Here is a 22,267-nt window from a genome sequence, read left to right as displayed (position 1 = left end):
GGAGAACCAGCCTTGGCATTCAGGAGTCTAGAGGCCCAATTACCATAAACCTTGATGTATCTTAGCCCGTGGTTGGCTGGTAAATGTTTAATGAAGGAGAAAGAGGACCTTGATCTGTAACTTTTGCTGATTTCCATGGTGTAAATATTCTCTCTGTGGCAAATTTCAAGCTGCCAATATGATGTCACTAAACACAGAGTGGGAAAGAGATGAGCAACAGCAGAGCAACATGGCATTTTCCTCTTTCGGATACAATACATGGGAATAACTTCAAGAGTACATTAATTACAGTAATAGTAAAGTCTAGCAAAATGAGAAGTAATGAGTTTTGAATATCCCTTACCTTTGTTTTCAATATAATTCACTTGATTATAAGCTTAAATAATTTTCAGTAATGGTTGTGTTTAACAGCCAGCTCAAAAAATTCCTGAAAATTTAACCAGCAAGCCAGTATATGTGGGCTCCAGCTCGCTGCTGATTCTAGCCTGCTGATTTGTACCCACAGTATCAGTATCATCAGAATGGAGTTTGAACATAGGCAACGGGCTTGGGCATTAAAAGATTCCAATGACTTAGGATGGGACTTCCCCAGAATTCAAGACAACGTTCAGGGAGACAAATCCTCTTTTGACTCTAAAAATCCCTCCTAGAGAAAGTAGCCACCTTGGGGTCCTTAAAGGAGGGGATCACTTGATTTTCAACATTCAGGGCAAATCTAGTGCAAGTCAGCACACTGGAATGCCAGGGACTTAATCTGTAAAGTTGGAGAGGTGAATGGAGAAAAAACCTTGGGCCATCATTGTGCCTCTGCCCCCACATGGCTATGTGACTTTAGGCCAGTGACTTCATCTCCCTTAGGCTCGTTTTCATCATCTGCAGAATGGGGACAGCACCTACCTACAAGTGAGGTTATGAGGTTGATGAGCTAATGTATTCCAGCTGGCATTGTGAACTGCCAACCATTATAAAAATGTAAGGCATGGCTTCCATGGGGAGAATGAGACAGAAACCTGGAGTGAGGAAGATCTAAGTGGGGAAGGAAGGAGGAAGGAGGTAGTCAGTTTAGATAAAGGACAATGGAAGAAACTGGGAAGAAGAGGTTTGGAGTAGGAGGAGGATAAGGGAAGTAGAGGTAACAGAGGGTAGTACACAGCCCATTGCATTTAAAGTCATTGCCTCAATGTTTTTCCAACCCTCTGGTCACACTCACTGCAGCAGTTTCTTCCTTATTTCTTAACAGCTCCCATGTACATCCTAGTGACTGTGATCATACATTCTAATGATCATGAGTTTATGCTTGTATTCATGCTTTGACATCATCCCCACCGCCAAGAATAGATTCCAGTTTTCTCAGACTCCACCTTGTGCCCCTCCTCCCCACTATGGGCTCCTCCATGAATGGAGCTATCTCACTGTACTGTTGGCATTGGATTTACCTGGCTACCAGAGCTCCATTTTGACAAAAATCCTTCTTGAGCTCTACCACGTTTCTGTCTCTGTTTGACATGCAGCTTGAAATACTATTGGGCCTCAAATGAGAAACACTGAAAATCAGTTTCAATCAACGTGATGGCTTGCCTTTTTCATGCCTTCATTTACTGGGTATTTTTGTGCAAGGATTCTTAACACAATCTCTTTCAAAGACAGTCTATCCTCTGGCCAAGGCAGAGTAAAAATGGGACGAATGTGTTGATATGCAACTTGAAACTTCTCAGCAGTGGAACATGCTATCCAGGAGGCAAAAGTGTTCTCATTACAGAAGAGATCCAAAAAGAGACTGGACAATCTCTTGGTGAGCAGGTCGTAGAGGTGCTGAGAGCACCCAACAAGTTGGCTTCTAAAGCTCTTCCAACTCTTGCCACCATTCAAATATACCCAGCCTTAGAACCCATCATTCAAGGTCCATAGCATTTTCTTCACCATTTAGGAGGACTATTATAAATATTGAAACACTCACTGCACCCTCCCCCCATGAAATACATCTAGCCAATAAAACAATAGGGAATCTACAAAATCTTATTCCAGGAGTCCACTCATTTCCCAGGGCATCCCAAATCCTAGTTGTAGTTACACTCTATTCTAGTCTTTGAAGCCATCATAGAAACTTTGGTCCTGAAATATTCAACTACAGATGGGGAATCTGAGGCCTTGATGGATCATATCTCTTAATGTTAGTTTCATCTATTCCTCCACCCCATCTATCTGGCCCCTGTCTTAAGCATCTCTCACCTGGACAAAGGCAACTTCCTTCCATGGAGGGCCTTGACTCCAGCCTCTCTTATCGCCAACTCACCCTTCACACAGCTGCCAGAATGATTATTCTAACATGCAGACGTGATCAAGTCTCTCTTCTGCCTACAATCTACAATCACAGGTACAAAGTCCCAGTAAGCCTGCTTTACCGGGTCTTCATTATCTTTGTGCCCTCCTTTCCTCCCGTGTTTCTTCTCCAGGCAGCCTGTACTCTAGCTGTGCCGAGTGGGTTACTACACAGGTGCTTACTCCTCTTGAATGCTTTAGCCCTTTTCATCCTCTGCTTGGTTCCACTCTTGCCAGTCACTGAGGAGCAAGAGAATTGGGCTCGATTCAGTTCTGACTGGCCACACCAAGTCAGCCTTTGTCAACCAATCACCATGGTGATACCAGGTTATAGATAATACTATATACCAGGTAACCTAAAATACCTGCTGCCAAGTCTCTGTGTGAAACTGGGGAGTCCTTTCCCTTCCTTGGGCCTCAGTTTCTCTTTCTGAGGCTAGATGGGTATCAGTCCAAGTGAGTTTTATGCACTCTAATAGGCTAAATATTTCTGGACCCATATTCATTTTTCCAGTAGTTATATGCTGAACACTGGATATCACCTGTCACCATGTCAAGTGATGAGGACACAGCTGTGACTGAGACAAATACAATCCCTACCTTCACAAACTGATTCTCATGCATTTCTCCTTGAAGCACAATAGAGTTCTTTTTCTCCCAAAGGTTGTTTATTCTATCCAAGAAGAGCAACTTACGGTTCTGCTATGATTTAGTAACCGTCCGCTTAGACCAAACTCAGCAATGCTACATGCTTTCATAGGTAAGACATCCTTAAATCTTCACAACAATCACATTACTGTCCCCCATTTACCAATAAGGAAACTGAGGCTAAGAGAGGTTCAGAATAATATCTTGGTATAACCTAAGATCAAAGAACTAATAAGTGCTGAGATTCACACCCAGGTCTGTCTGCCTCCATAGCCCCTGCTTTTATGCCATAGGCAGTTTTCTGTTTTGTTTCGTTTTGTTTTGTTTTTTTAACCAGGCATTTATCAGGGCCTACAGCTTGGGGCACTATATTGGGCTCTTATCGAGACAAAGAAAATGAGCTTTCAGTCTGATAACTTTGGTCTGAAATATGTGACTCTGACTTCACCCAGCTTTCCCATATTTGCAGACATAGCTTCAGAGAGAAGAAATATTTGAATCAGATGGAGACAGGGCTGGACCGGATTTGGAAATGCCAAGCAGAGGAGCAGGGGCCTGCCTGGCTAAAGGCTTCAGAGGGTCCAGGAAGCTGTGAGTCACAGGGGGCTTGAAGAGGAGAGGGTATGCTGAAAAATGAGATTGGCTAGGTGTTTTAGGGCCAGACCATGAACAACTTTAATTAGATCTCACTCCAGTTCAGCTGAAGATTAGTCAGTCTGAAGTCCCTGAGGAGGTATTGGGTACACTGGAAGAGGGATGGAAACAAGTCTAAATTAGAAATTCACTAGGAATAAGCAAGAAATGACTCCAGCATCCTCAAGGCTTAATAGAACTCAGATGGTTCTCAAGGTACCAGCCTCCTGAACAGGAAAAGATCTACTACTTAAAATGAGAACTGGGTTTATTTTAGTTTGTAAAGGTGCAAAGCATGCTAATGGGATAACTTAGGGCAGCTGAGATTTTCTGAAGGTTTGAGTAGTTAGAGGAGGTGAGCATGGCCCAGGGCCAAGAGTGTAGCTTTGGAGTTAGCCAGGTGTGAATGCAAAAATCCTCAGTCTACCATCTCCTCCCTGTTTGAACTTGCGCAGTTTCCTTCCAGCTCTCTGTGCGTCCATATCTTCAGTGAGAATATGGAGTAAATAATACGAACTTCATGTTATTTTTGTGAAATTATAAATGTAAGCTCCTTAGCAATGTGCCTGCACCAAGCTAGCAGTTGTTAAATCATAACTGACAATTAGCTAACTTTAACAACTTCTACTAAAGAGAGGAAGACTAGGTATCTATTAAACAGACACTTGGTGCCACGTGCTGTGAAGGCATTACTTTATTTAATCCTCAGAGCAGTTTTTCTAAGGAGGTATTATCCTCCCAACTTAGCCTTCTAAGTAACTGAAGTTCGAGAAAGCTATGCTATACCTAATCATTTTTTAAAATCTGATTTTAATCATTTATAATCCTGAGCCAGATTGTCTTGGGTTCAACTCCTGGCTCTGACACTTTTAACTTTGTTCCTTAATGTAGTAACTTTGTGTCTTAAACTATCTGCCACTTTGTATTCTCTTTTATAAACTGTAAACCCTTCTTCTCACAGTCCTTGTAAAGTATATTAAAGTAATATATAATTTAACCAGCCCACAGTGACCATTCAAAAACATGGTGTTACCCTTGTGGTAAATTCACATAGCTGTGAGATGATGGAGCTGGAATCTGAACCCATGTCCAAAGCCCAGGCTCTTCCCTCCAAATCACATGATGGGAAATAACCCCAGTGTGTAACCCTACAATGGTAGACTAGATGGCTTCCAAGAATGGGGGAGTTTCCCAAAAGGGCCTAGCTGCTCCAAAAGTCTTTCTAAACCTAGCTAAGTCCCTCAAAGTCTTACCATTAGTTTTGCTTCATTGGATTAAAGCTCAATTAAAAACCAAATGTTGCACTAGGGATGTAAAGTAAGCCCATTATTTCTTGCTGAAGTGTTACAGTCCTACTTTCATGTAAGATGGCTATCACCAAGCAGAAAGCAAGATGCAAGTAGTGTAAAACTAAAGACATGTGAGTTTCAATGAAATGAAAAGTCTACAATTAAGAGTTCCACCAAGATATGGGAGTGGGCTCCCACAGTTAGGTAGCACAGAGTAAGAGAAAGAATACCACGCTATGAATTTTAAAACTTGGACAAATAAGGGGACTTACTCTAGCTCACTATATGACCTCAGCCAAATCTCTTCCCTCCTCTGAGCCTCAGTTTACCCTTCTGTAGCAAAGGGCTGATATCGAATGTTTCTAAGCACATTTCAGCCCTGACAGCCTGAGCTGTTAGGAAAAAAAGGGAAGCCCAGAAATGAATGGGTGAGACAGAGTCCTCCCTGGGACATCTGGAAAAGCCCAAGGAAGAGAGCAGAGCTAGCCTGTGGAGACAAACCATCTGGAGCCAGCAGGGGCCTGAATCTTATCATCTGACTGTGGTTGCCAGGCCACCAATTCCCATCCTGAGGTCTGAGCTCACCCATCCCCCAGATCACCTAAGACCAAAGCTGAGCTCAGAAGTATCAACAATATTCTGGACTTGCATTATTCTATTACCTGAGATGAGAAGGCTGCTATCCAGCAGGTCAAGCTGTTTATCCAGAGTCAAACAGCCTGACCTTGAATTCAGATAGAACTTAAAGAAAACATCTTCACTAAATGGCAGAGTTGGCAATGGACTTCAAACTCAACTCTCATCCAGTGCTTCTTTGGTTCCATTAGATGGGCTCCAATTCCTCCAGGACAGTAATTCTTAACCAGGGCTGACTTTGTCCCCACAGGGCAATGTCTGAAGGCATTTTCAGTTGTCACAATAGGAGCGGAGGGAGTTCTACTGACATCTAATGGGTAGAAGCCAGGGATGATGCTATGCATCCTACAATGCACAAGAACAAGTCCCCACAACGAAGAATTATCTGGTCCAAAATGTCAATGGTGTCAAGGGTGGGAAATCCTGCTCTAAGCATACCAAAAGCTCATCCGGTTTTTCAAGTTACCTCAACAGATAGTCTTGTTAATAAATTATTTAACATCCCAGCTAAGAATGAATCACAGGTCCTATAGCTCCTGGTTCTTGAACCTCCCCATCTGACATTTAGATCACACAAAAGGAGCACAGCTTTCTTGTCAGGTGCAAAGACGTTTTGGTTTTGGTTTCTATTTTCCTTTTTCAACTTTTATTTTAGAATCAGAGGGTACCTGTGCAGGTTTGTTACAAAGGTATACTGCATGATGCTAAGGTGTGAGGTACAACTAAACCCATCACCTAGGAAGTGAACATAGTACCTAATAAGTGGTTTTTCAGCCCTTGCTTCCCTTCTCTCTCCCCTTTAGCAGTCCCCATTGTCTACTGTTCTCATCTTTCTGTCCATGTGTACCCAATGTTTAGCTCCCACTTGTAAGTGAGAACATGTGATGTTTGATTTTCTGTTTCTGCATTAGTTTTTTTTTATTTCTCTTAATGTCAAAGATAAAGTTGCCTTGAGTCACATTTCCACAAATAGGATAATTTACCAGTTGAATTCCTGGAGATTTCAAAATGGGATGAGGGGATGCTGAGCCAGTTTCAAAACTGGTCATGACTGCTTGTTTGTCAGAGTCCATAGCTCCCTGCCTTCATTTCTTCCCACCTCCTTATGCTACTCTTTAAGTCATGCAACACCACCTATCATTCATTTGTGCTACCAACAATGATCATAGCAATGCCTGTTCTGGGGTCTAGGGTTATAGAAAAAGACATACTTGCTTCTCTCAAAAAAAAAAAATTCTCAGTCTGGTGGGGGAGACAGACATGTCAATGGATGGTTATGGCATACAAGAGTAACTACCTTAGTGGGGAAGCCCTAAGTAGATACAGTCACATGCCACATAAGGACATTTTGGTTAATGACAGACCACATGTATGATGGTGGCCCCACAAGATTATAATGGAGCTGAAAAATTTCGATTATAATGGAGCTGAAAAATTTCTATCACCTAGTGACATCATAGCCATCATAACGTTGTAGCACAATGCATTACTCCCATGTTTATGATGATGCTGGTGTAAACGAACCTACTGTGCTGGTAGTCATATAGCACATGCAGTTATGTGCAGTACATAATACTTGATAATGATAAGAAATGACTATGTTATTAGACTATGTGTTTACTATATTATACTTTTTATCATTATTTTCACACGTACTCCCTCTACTGAATTTAAATTAACTGCAAAACAGCCTCAGGAGGTTTTCCAGAAGAAAGCATTAGTATCATAGGAGATGACAGCTCCATGCATGGTATTGTCCCCATAGACCTTCCAATGGGACAGCATGTGAAAATGAAAAACAGTGATATTAATGATTCTGACCCTGTGTAGGCCTAGGCTAATGTGTGTATTTGTGTCTTTAAACAAAAATGTTTTAAAAATAAGAAATTTTAAAAATATTTTAAAATAGAAAAAAGCTTATAGATCAACGATAGAAAGAAATAAAATATTTTTATACAGCTGTACAATGTGTTTGTGTTTTAAGCTAGGTGTTACAAGAGTCAAAAATTTTAAAAATAAAGTTAATAAGTTAACTTTGTAACTCAGTTAAAAAGTTAAAGTTCATAAAGTTAAAAAGTTACTGTTCACTAAGGTTATTATTGAAGAAAGAAAATGTTTATGTCAATTTAGTGTAGCCTAAATGTAGAGTGTTTATAAAGTACAGTAGTGTACAGTAATGTCCTAGGCCTTCACATTCACTCACCACTCACACATTGACTCACTCGGAGCAACTTCCACTTCTGCAAACTCCATTCATAGTAAGTGTCCTATACAGCTTTTCCATTTTTAAAATCTTTTATACCATATTTTTACTGGACATTTTCTATGTTTAGATAGACAAAACTTACCACTGCGTTACAACTGCCTAAGTATTCAGTACAGTAGCATGCTGTACAGTGATGTAGCCTAGGAGCAGTAGGCTCTACCATATAGCCTGGGTGTGCCGTAGCTGTGCCATCTGGGTTTGTGTTAAGTACACTCTATGATGTTCACACAACAACGAAATTGCCTAACAACACATTTCTCAGAATGTATTTCCGTCATTAAGGATGCATGACTGTACTTGACCCATGTTGAGGGATCAGAGAAGGCTCCCAAGAGGAGGTGAACTCTAAGCTGAAGCTTAAAAGAGTCATCTAGGCCAAAGCAAAAGTGACAGAGAAGAGCTCTAGGCTGGACAAAAGTATATTCCGATGGCTGAAGAGAAGAGAGAGCATGGTGCCTTCGAGAAACTGAATGGTCCCCTAGGACTGAAACTGAGAAAATTAAGGTGAGAGAGGCCGAAGAGGAGGGTGAAGAGAAGACAGAGCCAGAATGAGAGGGGTTTTATGTGCCAGTTAAGGAGCTAGGCTTTATCTCAGGACAAGGAGCCAGAGACCTGCTCTGATTTCCAGAGGAGAAGGATTGTTCTGGAGGCACGGTCAGGATAGATGGTGAGGGCACTGTCAGGATAGATGGTGAGGGCAAGAGGGGAGGCAGGGAGCCTAGTTAGAAGGCGTTTTCAGCAGTCCAGCTGAGGGGTATGGCAGCCTGGCCCAGGGAAAAGGCAGCAGGGATGAGACATGCAAACAAATGCCAGTGGGGCTGAGTAAGTATGGCGGACGGTGCCTGGCTACTGCTTGGCTGTGGAAGTGAGGTGCTGGGAGAAGTCAAGTATGACTCCCAGAGTCCTGCCTTGGGACCACTCTGGTGGTCACTGAGATAGGAGACACAGGGAAGTTGCAGATTGGGGCAACGTGCCTATTTCTGTTCTGGTTATATTGAGTATGAATTTTCCAGCAGCCCACTGTCTATACTGGTATGGGGCTCGGAAGAAAGGCCTCAACACCCAAGGGACAGTGGTACCAAAATGGGGGTAAAACACTGTGTCGTGAGGTCTTCATCTACCCCAGGAGAGCTGACACCAAATGGGGGATGGTGGGGAAGGAACAAAAGCAACGTTCACAGAGCTCTCCATTGTCGTTAAGCATATGGTTTAGCGGGAAAAGGACCTGATATGTCCGGTGTCCTGCAGCCTTATTCTATCCTCCAACAGTCTGCATGGCTGGAGTTACTCCCAATTTAACAATGGCAGAAGTGGGGGTCAGCATGGAGACAGTGATAAGCTCATCAGCATGGAGTTGAGATTCCAAGTCAGGTCCACCTGGTCCCAAATCCTGTGCTTTTACTACTTCAACCATTTTGCCTTGGTCTTCAAAAGACCACCCCTGTATTTCAAAATTTTCACAGTGGTGAAGCTTACAGGCTCTGAAGTCAGGAAAACACGGGTACAAATCCCAGCTTCGTGATTTATCAGCAGCTCAACACCCTCGTTTGCAAAGCGAAAGATAATTACTGACTTCACAAGGATGTCGTGAGGATTGATTAAGATTAGGACATGGAAATCTCTTAGCACAGTAGCTGGAATAAAGAAGCACTCAATAAAGGTGTTCAGCATTGCTATGTTTAAGTACTCTTAAATCATAGTTTTCAACCAGGGCCATTTTGCCCCCAGGGGATATTTGGCAATCTCTTGCCAAATTTGTGGTTGTCACAACTCAGGAGAAGGTTGCTACTGGCTTCTAGTAGGCAGAGGCAGGGATGCTGCTAAACGTCCTACAGTGCACAGATCAACAAAGAATTACTTGGTCTAAAATGCCAGTAGTGCCAAGATTAGATGAGAGGCACACATTTTTTTTTCCCTTTATTGACACAGGGCCTCACTATGTTGCCTGGCCTGGTCTCAAACCCCTGGGCTCAAGCAATCCTCCTGCCTCAGCCTCCCAAGTAGCTGGGATTACAGGCACATGCCACTGCACCCAGATAGATTAGGAACGATCTAATCTAATTTATTCATTTTACAGAGGAGAAAATGGAAACCCAGAAAGGAAAAGAGGCTTGTGTCTCGAGGAACATTTGGATGGAGAGGAAGAAGACCCTGCAAATTGCAAGCTGGCTGTCTGGAACCTTAACAGTAAAGATGTTTCTGTATCCTTCTTGCTCTTTGTTCAGGGAGAGTTGCTGGGGCAACTATTTTCTAACCTCTTTCAAGGGGAAAGAGGCCAGTCAGTGGTGCCCTGGGTGAGGGCATCCTGGCCCAGTCCTCCTGGTGGTCATACCCCAACCCAGCCACATCTGACCCAATGAAGGGCAGTAATCAAGAACGTGAATTACAGAATGTGCCCAGGACTTTATGAGCATCATGTCACTTATTCTTCATAACAAGTAGTTCTGTCATCCTGTTGTAGTCCATGAGGACTCTGAGGCCTAAGGAGGCTCCATGATTTGCCTGGGGTTACACAACAGAGGGACACGTGGAAACTAACATGCTCCAGAGTTCACATTCACTCCCACCTCTCAAGACTGTCCAGTGAGACCCCAGCCTGGGCCTCCAAAACCCTCATTTCTTCTACGCTTATAGGAGAAATCTGAGCAGGCTTCATCTGAGCACAGGGTTTGAGTCACTAAAGTCCCACTTAGCCATGATCATCAAAACGCACATTTCACTGGAATAGCCCACTCCCCAGATACACAAAAACCATGGATCTGGGTGGATTCTCAGCCCTCTTGTTTTCCTCGAGACCAGAGACAGGGGTGTGAACAGCCTGAAGTCACATAGCAAGTTCATGATGGGTCTCCTGACTCCTTGTCTGTTTCATATTTGGAAATAGAAAAGCAAAACTAAAAATGCCAACTCTGAATTATGCCTCTTCAGGAGTGGAGAGGGGGCTGACCTTCAGACAGTTTCTTTCTGATACAAAGACATTTGCATGAAGTGATTCCCCAAAAGATCTTGGAGAAAAGACCTTGGTTTCTTGTCTCCTCCCTTGCTCAGCTAAAGCAAATGAGACTCTGGATTGTTAAAATAGCAACTTAACATGGGTAAGTAAAACTACAGAATGCAAAAAGAAAAGCTGTTTGAAGATCCCAACCCCAAAATGTTTCAATTCTGTAAATCTTTAAGCCAGGACTCAAAGCTCCACTTTCCTTTTTAAAAAAGGAAAGAGGCACAAAGTGGTTCCCTGATTTCTCTTTCACAGCAGCCATGTGCCAGCAAGAATGTTTTTGCTTCATTCATTAGTTTATAGCTTATCTCATCCCAAAGGTATTTTGACAGTAGTGGGTAGCAGGCAGGAGAAGAAATCAGAGTAATGGGGAAATGAATGTCAGATAATACGAAAAGCCAGGAAACAGTAAACAGCAAGAAACAGTTGTTATAATGAGCTGCCTAGTAGCCAAATCAGTGAGGAAAATCAATCCATTACCAGGCTTACACTGCCCATAAGAGAAAAAATATATATCTGATGATCAGAAGAAAAACAGATTTTCTTTGACATGATGTGAAAAATAAACCTTTATTGTTTAAGACACTGAGTGAGATTTGGGGGGCTTGTCTATTGCAGCAACCAGCACTAATTACCCTGACCAATCCCCACTGCTTTACCTCCCCCAGCCTTCCACAGATACCCAGTGTCTGTTGAATGAAGAACTGAGCACCAACTCCACATCAGGCTCTCTGATTGCCAGGTGACGTCCTATAATCTTGCTATGAGATTGGGATGTTGTGCCTTTTATTCCCTAGACAAGGGAATAAATGCCTTGGTCATGTAGATATTTTACAGTAGATAACTCATTGTCGTGGGGGGACTGTCCCCTGCATTGTAGATTGTTTCACGGCAATCCTGCCTTCAGCCCACTAGTTGTCAATATCACCACCACCTTTAGTTGTGACAACCAAAAACGCCCTCTGCTATTAACAAAAGTTCCTGCGGCCAAAAGTGCCCCCAGTTGAGAGTCACTGCCCTAGGCCTATGATCTGTAAGGACATTTTCTACATCCTTCTCTGCCAACAACCCCTACACCCTACTACACACACTACATATCCAAGATACAAAGATGGAACAGGACGGGACAGCCACAATAAACACACCTGCTGGAAAGAATGGGACACACACAGGAGTCACAGATCCAGAGCTGCTCTGAAATCCTGCCGGGCAGATGTCCTGAAGGCTCCAGCTCTAGGTGAGGGGCTGTGAATCTTCTCTCAGGGAAGCTCAGCCTTGTCCGTTGTTCTCATGACCACTGGCTCCACTCTTTGGTTGGGGGTTGGGGGGGTTTCTCTTCCCACAACACTCCTTGGAGTTTAAATAGTTTCCTTAATCCACTTTCTGTTCATGGGAGGCTGGCATCCCAGGGATTGCTTTAAATCTCAAAGATTGTCCAGCCCAGACTTGAGGCTTCTTTGGTGTTGCATTTCACTCAATAACTTAATAGGCTTCTGATGTATTTGCCAGTGAACACAGGCAAAGTTCTTTTTAAGATACACTTCCTAAATCTGCCTTTTCCTTTTCTTTTTCATCACCTTGTTTCTCTCTCTCTTCACCTAATAGCAGCTACCTTGAGGCTACATGGAAAAATCAATGAGAAGACCACACTTCTAATTTGATCTTTGACCTGAGTCATTTCCCAAACAGGAGATTTTACTGGGCCCTTGCCACATAAATCCCTTTTAAATTCCATCTCATATTGTGTGGAACCTAGAAATAGTCTGCTGTTTCAACTCCAAGGCCCCATCTTTCTGGGCTCTATTATTCTGAATTTCTGCTTGCAACTCATCTAACAATTTCTTGAGCTTGTGTAATACTCCTAATACCTTGCCAAATACAGCTATGCTACCATAACACTATTTTCCTACTTCTTGCTCTGAAATGATGAGTTCAATGAGCACTGTTTGCCCGTCTAGTCATCACGGGTGACAACTTTCCAAAACTTTGCCCCTGCATAACCTGATCTCCATCTTTCCAGTCTACAGTTCAGTTTCCAATCAACTGTCTCTTGACCACTAAGCTAAAATCATTTCTATTATCCTTTTTTTTAATGAAGCACCCTCACTACCAGTATCAATTTCTGCATTAGACTAATTGGCACTAGCTGCTAAAACAGACAAATCCTGAAAATTTCAGTGGATTAATACAATAAAAGTTTATTACTCACTCATTCAAAATCCAATGAAGGTAGGGAAGACCTTTTTCATCTTGGAGCTACAGAAAAGAAAATTGCTTCTAGAACTTAAGCAATAAAGGATGAGATTGTTTAAAAGGCTTCGAGGGATAAAGGCCCACTTAACCTGGGTAGAGAGATCAGATTAAAGGTGTGCTTCTTCTCTCTTCATGGCATTGGCAAACTCGGTGGACACGTATTGTATATGGTGCAGCTCTAAGACAGAGGAGGACCATTCATGAGTATGGTCACCTGGTGCCCCATGAGCATCACCTCCCTCCAAGTGGCTTGTTCTGTACTGGCTCCCAAATATCAAGAGAAACATCAATAAGCTTGGGAGCCTCCATGAACAGGGGATCAGTTTCTATAGAGAGCTAGAAACTGTGGGATGGGAGAAGCCAATTGTAGTAGACTATTATTGTTCACAAATATTTGCTGTCTTTCCTAAGAGCAAATTTCCCTTCCCCACCTCATTGGCATGGCCAATGTCACATGAGTGAAGGTGATATGTTTCAGTTCTGGTAGAAACTTTCAGAAACAGGGTATGAAGACTCGTGTTCTCTTTTTCTTCAATCACCATGATCAGCAATGTTTTAGATAGAGTCTACTTGATCAACATGAGTCCTGGGGTGAATATGGGTTAGAGCAGAGTAAAGCTGTTTTAGCCTGTGATGAATACATAGTGTGAGCAGGAAATTAACCTTTGCTCCTGAGAGCTCCTGAGATCTTGGAGTTGTTTGTTTCTACAGCAGAACCTAGCTTGTCCTGACTAATAACACCAGTGAAGGAAATGCAGGAGATTGACCCAAAGAAGAAAGAACATAGTTGGGAACAAGGTTGTTGTTGTCATCAACAACCTGAAAAGCCAAGAGAAAAACCAACACTAGATTTGCACATGTGTTGCTCCCAAACTGTGGAAATCACAGGGAGGTAGCTCAGTTTAAGGAATGATGTTCTGGAAGAGTAATGAGCAACTGGTGATTGGAGTTAATTGCAGAGGAGCAAGCAGCAGTCTGAGATAAGAGAATGGGAGATGGCTCCAAGGCCTCTCTCTTCCAGTGCTAAGATGCTGTCATTACATGTAAAATCTGTATTAAAGGTAGCCTTTGGCCCAGGAGTTTCCACATGTCAGGGAGTGCTATGGTCTGAAGGTCTGTGGCCCCCACCAAAAAAAAAAAAAAAATGATATCTTGAGGCTTAATCCCAAATGCAGTAGTATTAAAAGGTGGGGCCTTCTAGAGGTGATTAGGTCATGAGGGCAGAACCTTTGGGATTAGTGTTTTTATAAAAGAGTCCTGAGGGAGCTGGTTTGTCCCTTCCCCCGTGTAAGGATGCAACAAGAAGTCACCATCTTTGAAACAGAGAGTGAGCCTTCACCAGACACTGAATCTGCTGGTGCCTTGATCTTGGACTTCCCAGCCTCCAGAACTAAGACCAATAAATTTCTATTATTTATAAATTACCCAGTTTAAGGTATTTTGCTATAGCAACCGTAACAGACTAAGACAGTGAGGAAGGCACAGAGACTTAGGACCATTCAGTATCTCAGCTAAGCCAAAAGACCCATCCTCCTGGGGAGGCCCCAAGGCCCAGGATGCAGTCCTTCTCAGGAAGTTTCACTGTGTTTTCTCCATTAAACACAGCTATGCATTGGGCATTTGTGTCATTAGACCCCTTCCTCTTTCTATCTCTGTCCTTTTCTCCCTGTCTCTGATTCTGTCTATCCCAGTTTCCTTTTGTCCCTGGACCTCTGGCTTGTTATCCTCCTCTGTGTCTCTGGGTTACTGTATTTGTATTTCTTTTGCCTTTGTATATTCCTGCCTCCATCTCAGTCTGTCTTTCTGTTTCTGTGTGTCTTTTCACCTCTTTCGCAACCCTCCCTCTCTCCCTTATACATGTTGCCTCCATCAATAAATCAGTCAGACACTTTTTTATGAAAAATGCACCCTTAGGAAACTGGTCCTTGAGCGTTTCTCTCTCACCGTAGCTGGTACTAAAACCATTTACTTGTTCAACTGCATCTTCAGTTTCCAACTTTTTGCCGTTTTATTTTTAAAATCACTTTCTTTTCATCCCTCTAATGAAGTTTCTCCCCTAACTAGGCAGGCATTACTCATCTCCAGCCCCAGTGACTGAAGCCTTGTGCTCAACCTCTCCACTCTCACTTCCAAAATTGTTGTCTCTGGCCCTGATTCCAGAGCAGCACTTTTCCTTCCATTGACCCTGAACTCTGTGTCCAGTTCCAGAAACATTCTGCAGCAAGGCCATGCCAAGGGTGTGAGCTTCCTTGGATATGAAGGAAGAGAATGTTCCTGAACACAGATGCCTGAATAGGGTGCTTTATCCACTCCAGCCCTAAACACCCTGCTAGCCCTCTTCTAAAGCCATATCTCCTGCTCTTCCCCCACATTTGCCCCTGGACCTATCTCATGGCTCCTGCTCAAGACCCGGTAGGCATCTTGGCTCTGACCCCTGCTGTCTACACCTTCCAGAGAGAACAGAGCACAGTCCCAGCAACTAGGAACCTGGGCTCAACTTCAGCACCAGCCCTGCCACTTGTGTCACCCTTCTGGGTCTGTTTCAAAATTGAAGGTAATAGTGCCCACCTGTCAAGGTTGTATGAGAATCAGCAAAGGTCATATACATAAAGGTCCTGATACAGAGCTGGAATAAAGGTGGTGATGCTGAAACGTTTATTCCCCTTCTACCACAGCACCATCATGGCCCCACGCCCCTCATTATCTTCAGGGCTGACCTGCAGCTAGGAGGCACAGGAGTGGCAATGCTGACTATTTACAGCCAGAATCCACTCTGGTGGGTCAGCAGGGATGCAGTTCTGGTTATTACTTTGAATATCCCCATACCACCACCAGCAATACCAAAACTCCCTCATCACCGCCTTCACTCTCCCTATCATCTCCATCCATAAAATTCACTCAAAGCCCAAGCCAAACCACCCCCTCCTCCTCTCTAAATTCCCCTTGGATCCCTCCTAACCAGTGATCATCTGTCCACACCTTGAATTTCACTCACCAGGCATCAGCCACAAAGTGCAATATATGGTGTCCCCTCAAACACTTATTTAGCACCTACACTGCACCCTGGACTTGGGAGACTTGGCAATGAAAAAGACATAGTCTCTACCCTTGAGATGTTCACAAGCTAGTCGGTGGCAGCCACGGGTAAATAAATCATAACAACGCAATGTGATAAGAATACAGTAATGGAGATGTGAGCTGGACACACACTCAAAAGAGGGAGCTCTAACTTTGCCTGGGGCTGCCGCTGTAAACACAGTCTATAGCTAATCCCTTTGCTCCTTAATAGCAAGATCCACTAACTCAGCTCAGCACTGAAAGCTAGTACTTTCTTCCTGAGAAGTATGGCTACAACCATGGAAAAATAATAACAATCTCCAACTTCAGATCTGGGTTGCCTCTGTATCTCCAGGTTCTGATAGACTCTGGGCCACAGAGTCGGTATCCAAGGAATGAGAGATTGTCCACATCTTCAGCCAGGCCTCACAATTTAGCAGCATTCTTAGTTAAAACTGAGTAATCTCAAAGCTAGAGAAGGGATAAAGGGTCCAACGAAATTGTCTGGTTGGCCAAGACTCCCTGGGCTCCACCCGGCTGGCTCAGAATTGCAGACGCTCTGTCACTACCAGGTGCATCTCTCTACCTCGGTGCTGGCTGTTCTCTATTTCTGAACCTCTGCCAATCCTCTCTCCACATGGGCCCTACTCTCTCAACCAGAGCTTGTCACCTACCCAGAGACAGGTCTACTCCTATACTCTAACTGGAACCAAATGGCCATCAAATACAAAGTCGTAACTCCAGGCTTTTTCAAGGAAGTACTTATTAGCTTTAAGAGTGGGACCAGGTTCTGCAAGATCTCATGTGTCTGGCAACATCACCTGCCTGGACCAGTGCCAAGAACTATGAAAAAAATTTTTAAAATGTTTTTCTGTGAAGCCAAAATAGACACTGTGAAATCTGTGCACTAATGCTCATCCCATGATTCATGGAAAGTTTACTAGGACCTCATACAGTGCCCACTGACTCCCATTTCTTTTCTGTTTTTGGATCTCAGATACACAGAATTGGAATAATCATCATCCTCAGATTATGTCACATTGTCATCAAGGTTCGTGCCTGGACTTCTTTTATTAAGTCAGTTAGTTAATTGGTTGCAATGTTATAAGTACCTAGTAACCCATGACATAAAATGAAAGCTAGGGCCTGGATGCGGCATCGAATGACACCATATGAAACCCCTTGCCAATCCACCCTCTGATCCCCCTGCTCAGGGTATCCATCACCCAGAGTCCTGTATTCATCATTGCTTTGCTCTCCATTTCAATGAGTGGTATGTATATATGTCCATATGTGTGTGCGTACCACAAATGCACACATGTTATTTTTAACTTTATGTAAGCTTTGTTGTATAAAATCTTTGGAAATTTGCATCTTCACTTAATATTATTGTGTTAAGATTCATCCGCATTGAGGCATGTTGCTGTTGATCCTTTATCTGGATGGCTGAACAATGCCCTATTGTGTGGCTCACCACAGTTTATTTGCTGCCTGCCTGATGACAGGCATCTGGTGTGCATCCAGGTTTGTGCCACTGTGATGACGGTGCTACGGTTAAGCTCCTTGTTCCTCATACATACCTCCTGTTGAACATATGTGAGGGTTTCTTTTGGGTATATGCCTGTAAGTGAAATAGTTGGCTCTCACCCTCTTGAGAATTTTTATTAATCCAAAGGGAAGCTAGATTTAAGCAAAGCAGGAAGAAAGAAAATGATTAAGAAGAAAGGAAAAGAAGAAAGATTTCTCAAAGCCTGATTTTCAGGGCATATTCCGCATAGGAATAACATTGCTCTTTGTGATTCAATAAGTGCAGAAGACTCAATTGCCTTCCATTTCTTTAGTTTTCTAAAGTTAAAATGTTACTTTTATAATCATAAAAAAACTGTTTTAAAAGTTTAAACTGTATTTTAGAAAAGTCTCTATTCAAAATGTTTGCACTTTTTCTGTTGCCACTTAGAAGACAGTGAGTTAGCCACTGAAAATTTCTATTTCATCAAATAGCTCTTTTCCCAAGAGAACCAGACGGGGGGAGGTCTTGCCAACCATCGATGCCAGTCCAGGAAAGTAGGGCTATGCGCAAATAAGCACCCTTGCAGAAAGGCTGTGGATATTGCTCAAGTCCAAAACCTATCTAGAAGTAATTGCTGAAAAATGAGCTTTTTTTACTAACTCAAGCAACAGAGAAAACATCTGCTGACCCAACTCAGCTTCCCATGCTAATCCCTCATTTGCACATCATGAGGAAATTGCTATGGGACATTCTGAAAAACGTATTTCTTAGCAAACAAGGATGTAAGCAAAGATGTGCAGAGATGGGTGGAAGGAACAACCAACAAGCAAAGAGAAGACACAGGGAATCACGAGACCCTGAAAACGTTAATGGTAGAAGCATCCTTAGCAATCACAAAGCTCCCTGTCCCCATTTAACACATGGAGAGAAGAAGGCCTGAAAAGCAGAAAAAATTTAGAGTCATCTTGTCTCAGTAAGAGCAAAAGCTGTAAAACACATCAACTCCAATCATTTCTCCAATAATCAAATTTCCTCTAAAATATTCTCAATAAGTGGCCATTCAGGTCCTGTCCTTATCGTTGAAACAGAGAGCTCCCACCTCTGGAAGCAACATGACTTATCTTTGGACAGTATTGACAAAGTCTTCAAATTGAGCCAAAGTTTGCCTTTCAGTAACTTCTACTTATTGCCTAGTTCAACGCCCTGAATGCCATACAGAATGGTAACAATAATAACAGCAACAGTGATAATAATACCAGTCCATAAACAAAATCCAAAAATATCTAAAAACTGAAAGCATTTGGCAGCAAAAGCTGACCTGAAAGGGCATGTGTTGTTGGGAATTGTTACCTATCACATTCAGTATGAGCATGTTGGGCTGCAGAATTCTTTCTGTATTTGATTATTAGGTGTTGTTTCAGACCCCACCAAAAGTGTTATGAAATATAAGGTATGTGTAATAGGTTACTCAGGACAACCATATAAAACTATTATTATTGCAGGTCAAAAATGACCAGATATATGCAATTTCAGATGGTTCAACTTAATGCTTTTTGAAACCTGGCTCCAAGGACTTGAGATACAGGATTTGAGGGCCTGTAACCTTATGGAGACCCTCCACTTTGACTATTAACTGTGTGGTAGGTGCTGTGTCAAGCATGACTCTCAAATTAGTATCTCCATGCAAGCCTCTGCCTGGAAGCCCCAAATAACCATCCATCTACCTATTAATTGCCTCCGCTTGGTCATCTAAAAGTCCCCTTACTTTGTTTATCTCAATCTCTGCTCTCAAGTATCTAGCCAAAGCCTGCCCTGCCTCCATTAAAGATGTCTTTACGCACCCCACGCTCAAACCAAAAGCCCTTGACTCAGACTTTTCTCTTCTCTTTCTCTCTCACTCCACATCTAGCATAATAAGAAATTATGTCTGCTCTAGTTTAAAATATTAATATATCCAGGATCCACTATTTCTTGTGACCCTCATTGTCATCACCTCATCCAAGCCACCATCCAGCCTCTCCTGGATGATTGCAGTGGTCTCCAAATGGGTCTCCCAGACTCCACACTTCCTGCTTCAGGCTGTTCTCAACACAGCAAACAGGATGATCTTTTCAAAGTAAAATCAGAGCCTGCCACCTCTCCACCCATCACCTTCCAAAGAACCCCTACTCCACTCACCACCACCCCTCTTCCCATCAAACTCAGTGAAGAAGAAGCCAAGTCCTACCTGGACCCAGGAGGACACACACGGTCAGCCTCCTCCATCACTCTGACCTTGTGGCCCCCCCACTCCCCCTCACCCACTTCCCCAGCTGACCTGGCCACCTTGCTGCTCTGTAAATACACCATGTACACTGGCTTCAATGCCAGGCTCTCTTCCTCCAGACACCTCCACGTCCTCCCCCACCCTCTTCAAGTCTTCATTCATATGTCTCCTCTCAGTGAGGTCTAGTCTGACAACTCTATTTTCAATTGCAATTAAGATCATTTTCTATCTCTTTTTTTTTCTAAATCACTTAAGGCCATCTAATGTACTATAAATTAACTTATTTGTTTTAATTACTGGCCGTCTCCCCCCACCAGAATATAAGCTTCATGAAAGCAGGAGGTTTTGTCTGTTCTCTTCACTGTTTTATCCCCAGTACCTAGAACACTATCTTGCACATACTCAAGTGCGATAACTCATCATTCATCTGTAAGTGATTTACCTTTTGCCTTTGAATCCACTAAGATTCAAGAAGGAAAAAGAAGTACCTCCTGGCAGCCAAAATAGATCTCTGTATTATCAAAGAAGTTATACAGATGGCAAATAAGTATGTGAAAAGATGTTCAACATGATTAGCCATTAGGGGAATGCAAATTAAAACCACAGTGAGATACGACCACACACTTATCAGAACGGCGAAAGCAAAATATAGTAAAGGCACCAAATGCTGGAGGGAGGATACAGAGAGGATGCTGGACCTTTCACATATTACTTGTGGGAAGCAAAATGATACAACCACTCTGGTTGTAGGTAACTGCCATACAGTTACCTACAGAATTAATTGTAGATAACTGCCATATTTAGGCAACTGCTTAAATTTTATAGGTAACTGCCATGGTAAAAACATACCATGGTAAAAAACATGGTATGTTTTTACCATGGCAGTTAATTTTACCATGGGAAATTAAACATTTGTTTACCATACAGCCAACAATTTCACTTTGGGCATTTATACCAGAAAAAGTGAAAACATGTTCACACAAAATAATCTGTACACAAATATTCACAACAGCATTATTCATAATAACTCAAAACTGGAAATAACCCAAATGTCCTTCAGTGGGCAAATGATTAGACAAACTGTTGTATATCCGTACCATAGAATGCTACTCAGTCATCAAAAGAAAGGTTAAGTTACAATAGCAAAGATTTAGGTTAATCTCAAAGATATTTCTTAATAGATTTGTTCAACCCAGAATGAGTAACCATGGGACATGAAAATCATCCTTTGCTAGAATTCTTTGAAAATACGTTAGATGCTTATTTTAGTAGATGGTAATGAGTCTATTGAATAACAGTTAGGAGCAATAGTCATGGGGAAGGGTTATGACTTAGTACCTGCTCTCCCAGACCTGATGGTCTAATTGGGGAGACAGAAGGAATGGTCAAACATAGTCTAGTAGGAGGTATTCAATGATAGGGAAGAAAGGGAAGCTATAGGAACATAGAATATGATCATCTTACCCAATCTTGGAGGCAGGCGGATACAAAAATGGTTTCTACACACAATTAAGGAATAGGAGCACAGAAAAGAAAGGTTAAGTTACAATAGCAGAGATTTAGGTTAGTCTCAAAGACATTTTTTAATAGATTTGTTAAACCAAGAATGAGTAGCCATGGGACATGAAAATCATCCTTTGCTAGAATGAGCATAGGAGCATAGTGATATGAAGGAAGAGGACTGGACACTTCCATTTTGCAACAGTACAGCTAGTCAATAGTGTATCCAGGGAACTGCAGCTTGGGAAAGTAGTAAAAGTTGAGGCTGGACACTGGGGACGGGTGACAGTGAGCAGGGACTAAGCTATGAAAGGCCTTTCCAAGTAGCCTGAAGAGTCCAGGCTGTGACATAACCAGAAGTAGCAACTGGATGGAGGCGCTAGTAAAACTGGTTTCTGCCATACATCACAGGCCATTCCTTAAACTTTCCTATTTCTAGAACCCATCTTTTCCCAGGGTCCTTTACTTTCCTCTGAGATCAACCCTCCCTGAGCCCTAAGGCCGAGTTCCAACACCACCTCTTTCTCCAGGAAGCCCCCTCAACCCCCTCACTGCAGGGTCTTACCCCCTCCTGGGTAAAGACAGTGCAGGTATTTATGAACATGCATGATCCAGCAGTACCTACGGTGAAGTGTGATGGTGAAGAAGCCAGCAGCCAGCCTGCCTGAGTCCCAATCCTGGCTCTACCACTTGCCCTCTGTGCTTTATTTTCTTATGTGTAAAATGAGAATGATAGCTTTATTGTCACAAAACTTATCTCAGGATTGAATAATTTTATTGATATATGTAACTTAGAGCAGTGATTGGCACAAAGTAAGCACTTAATAAATATAATCTTTTATTACATGTTGTGGCCCCTACACCCAACTGCAGGCAAAGCACATCACATGAT

At 42.7% G+C, this 22,267-nt stretch overlaps 1 long non-coding RNA gene across 1 annotated transcript in view; it reads right to left on the bottom strand.

The window, feature by feature from the left end:
* Window positions 1-22,267, bottom strand: part of LOC129524563 (uncharacterized) — a 332,901-nt gene that overhangs the window by 189,006 nt on the left and 121,628 nt on the right. The gene's annotated exons all lie outside the window — the stretch shown is intronic.

Source organism: Gorilla gorilla, chromosome 13, assembly GCF_029281585.2.
Source record: "Gorilla gorilla gorilla isolate KB3781 chromosome 13, NHGRI_mGorGor1-v2.1_pri, whole genome shotgun sequence".
NCBI lineage: Eukaryota > Metazoa > Chordata > Mammalia > Primates > Hominidae > Gorilla > Gorilla gorilla.
The sequence above is the reverse complement of the archived record's forward strand: the minus strand, read 5'-3'. Positions and strand labels throughout refer to the sequence as shown.